Raw genomic sequence first — 2,500 nt, forward strand, 5'->3', positions numbered from 1 at the left:
TGTCTCCTTAAAGGTTAGCGTAGAGAGAGAGAGAGAGAGAGAGAGAGAGAGAGAGAGAGAGAGAGAGAGAGAGAGAGAGAGAGAGAGAGAGAGAGAGAGAGAGAGAGAAGGGGGGGGGGGAGAGAGAATGAGACAGAGAGAATGAGACAAAAAAATGAGACAGAGAGAATGAGAGAGAGAGAGAGAGAGATAGATAAATAGAGAGAGAGAGAGAGAGAGAGAGAGAGAGAGAGAGAGAGAGAGAGAGAGAGAGAGAGAGAGAGAGAGAGAGAGAGAGAGAGAATGAGAGACAGAATGAATGAGACAGAGAGAATGAGAAAAAAAAAGAGAGAGAGAGAGAGAGAGAATGAGAGAGAGAGACAGAGAATGAGAGAGAGGGAGACAGAGAATGAGAGAGAGAGACAGAGAATGAGAGATAGAGATAGAGAATGACAGATAGAGACAGAGAATGACAGATAGAAAGAGAGTATGAGAGATAGAGAGAGAGACAAATAGACAGACAGACTATAGACAGAAAAAAACAGAAAGAGAGACACAAAGAAAATATTGCAGACGGACCGAGAGCGAGACCGATTCAGTGATGCATGATAGCTAGTTGACAGGTGTGTGGCGGAGTGAAGCACAAGCCGTCTGCAACATGATATTCTTCCTTGCATGATATTTGCTGTGCTTTCTGGCCATGGGTGGGGGAAACAGGGGTAAGGGTTAATTATTGCACTACAGGACCACTTCGGAAGAAATGCTTCTGTGATGTCTGTTACTGTTATCATCATAAAGAATTAATATCGTTACCAAATACATTACTGTAAAATCTGCTAATTTTATTATTATGACATTCTAAAAATCATCACTATTATAGCATTATGATAATCATCATTATTATAATGATTATTATCATTATCATTATCACTATCATTTGCATTATCATTATTATCATTAACATTATTATTATTATTATCATTAGTAATAGTATTATTATTATCATTATTATTATTATTATTATTATTATTATTATTATTACTATTATTATTATTATTATTATTATTATTATTATTATTATTATTATTATTATTATTATTATTATTATTATTATTATTATTATCATCCTCATTATTATCATTATTATTATTAATAATTGCAACTACCTTATTCATCACGATCACCATTATGTCAATAAATTCAGTACTGTGAGGGCTGTAATGTTAACCCATGTCTTCTCCGGTATTAACTATTTTATTTGCAAACGAAAAAAGCGGTAATGATATTTTTGAAAATACAAAGAGAAAATGAAACAAATCCAATCAACTGATTACAAAGTACATTTTTACTTCTACAAACATTAAAGATTTTTTTTCTTCATGCATGGCAAACTTCTAAATGCAAGAGAGCGCAAGCACGTATTCACACCCACTCACTCTCTCACATACACACACACGAGAGAGAGAGAGAGAGAGACAGAGAGAGGGAGGGAGGGAGAGAGAGAGAGAGAGAGAGAGAGAGAGAGAGAGAGAGAGAGAGAGAGAGAGAGAGAGAGAGAGAGAGAGAGAGAGAGAGAGAGAGAGAGAGAGGGGGGGGGGGGAGGGGGGGGAGGGAGAGAGAGAGAGAGAGAGAGAGAGAGAGAGAGAGAGAGAGAGAGAGAGAGAGAGAGAGAGAGAGAGAGAGAGAGAGAGAGAGAGAGAGAGACAGTCAGTCAGTCAGTCAGTCAGTCAGACAGACAGACAGATAGAGACAGACACAGACAATCAGACATCAAATACGGAAAGAAACAAAAGGACATTCAATACCAAAACAGAAACACCAAGGAAAAAAAAAAAAAGAAAATCCAGACCATAAAAACAAAATCCGACGCCACAACCACCGCACAAGTGAAATCTAACAAACCTCTCTCAGCCAGTAGTTGATTTAGCTCCATATTCTTTTTCCGTTGTAATGTGTGTGCCTTTACACATCACATGTCAACAGGGATTCATGTGTGCAAAGGCGAACAAATGTCACACTATTTATTCAATATTTCAGCATGGTTTCTCGTGCGTACACCTTGCCGCGTTGGTGCTCAAGGGACGGAAAGCGCCAGGGACCGGCGGGGCGGCGTTCGAGTGTAAACACGAGGGAGCGTGCGTGTAAAGATCTAGCTGTAATCGTTGTATTGTTTTTTTTAGTATCATGATGGTGATATCTTTGATATTGTTGTTATTGCAATTAAGATCGTTAGATATATTATATTCATGAGAATCCTCTCTTAGTTTTTCTGCCGTTGTATCGAGTACCATACATTTTCGTTACTGTTTCAGTAGATTTCTTTTTCTTTTCTTTTTTACTATATATCTATAATTATCATCATTATCATCATCATTGTTATCATCACTATCGTTGGCGTTTTTATTATTTTATCATTTTATCCATATTAATATTATTATTATTATCATTATTATCATTGTAATTATCATTACTATCATTAATATTATTATCATTACTATTATTATTACTATTTTCATTATTA

Source organism: Penaeus chinensis, chromosome 34 (genome assembly GCF_019202785.1).
Source record: "Penaeus chinensis breed Huanghai No. 1 chromosome 34, ASM1920278v2, whole genome shotgun sequence".
Classification (NCBI taxonomy): domain Eukaryota; kingdom Metazoa; phylum Arthropoda; class Malacostraca; order Decapoda; family Penaeidae; genus Penaeus; species Penaeus chinensis.